The sequence below is a fragment of the Haplochromis burtoni genome, unplaced genomic scaffold, assembly GCF_018398535.1.
Source record: "Haplochromis burtoni strain Fernald_Lab_line unplaced genomic scaffold, NCSU_Asbu1 Contig_3686, whole genome shotgun sequence".
NCBI classification, from domain to species: Eukaryota; Metazoa; Chordata; class Actinopteri; order Cichliformes; family Cichlidae; genus Haplochromis; species Haplochromis burtoni.
The window spans coordinates 5,103-6,094 of NW_024586047.1; positions in this window are offsets into that span (position 1 = coordinate 5,103).

Genomic DNA, 992 nt, shown 5'->3' on the forward strand with positions numbered 1-992 from the left:
TCTTGTTCTATTCCAGAATAAATGTGAACCCGTGATTACACAGTCGTCCCAGGGTTATTTCTGTAGCTATACGGGAGTCCTCAGTTCCCAAGTCGCCACCTCGGCATCCAGACACCGCTGGGCCTAGCCGCGCGTCCACGACCAGGAGGGTCGCCACACCTTGAACGAAATTTGTTTCCACAGGTACACTAGGCATCAACCTTTAGATCTTAAAGCATTCTCTTCGCACTAATGTCCTCCTATTTAAACACATCAACCATCACTGTCACTTTGTTTCACTCTTCACACACAGACCACACACCCAGAGCGCGCCTCACACACAGCACCCAGAGCGCCTTACACACACAGCACCCAGAGCGCCTTACACACACAATACCCAGAGCGCCTTACACACACAGCACCCAGAGCGCCTTACACACACACACCACTTCTCATCAGCGGGACTTTACACAGAAACCTCTGAGCTCAACTGTTAGAACCCTTTAAAGCACAACTGCACCATCGAACATATACCCCTTTCTCTGCGCTTATGACCGCCACCACGGGGCAAAATCGCATCATAAATGTGATGCATACGTCCCCGAAGCTATTACTGATATCATAAGCCAGGTTCTGCTTTACCTTTATTTCATGGCAAGTAAAATTTTACTTATTATTTTATGACCGCAGCCCTCGAGGCTCAACTGATACCATAAACCACCATCAGACCTCTATTCAATGTACTGAAATCAGCACCAATCACTACTGCACTCACGGCCGCACCACCGGAACACGGCCGTATCATAAACCAAAACCTACGGACATGTTGCGCTTTTGGCGTTGCCAGTGTTCAACTGCACCGTTAGCCAGCATCTGCTTTTCCTTAATTCTATATTCAATTTTATAGCCGCATCAACGAGGACTTAATCGACACCATAAACCAACTTCAAAACCTCTATTCAATGTACTGGACTTATGGCCGCGTCTCCAAGAGATTCTAATGTATTATTGCT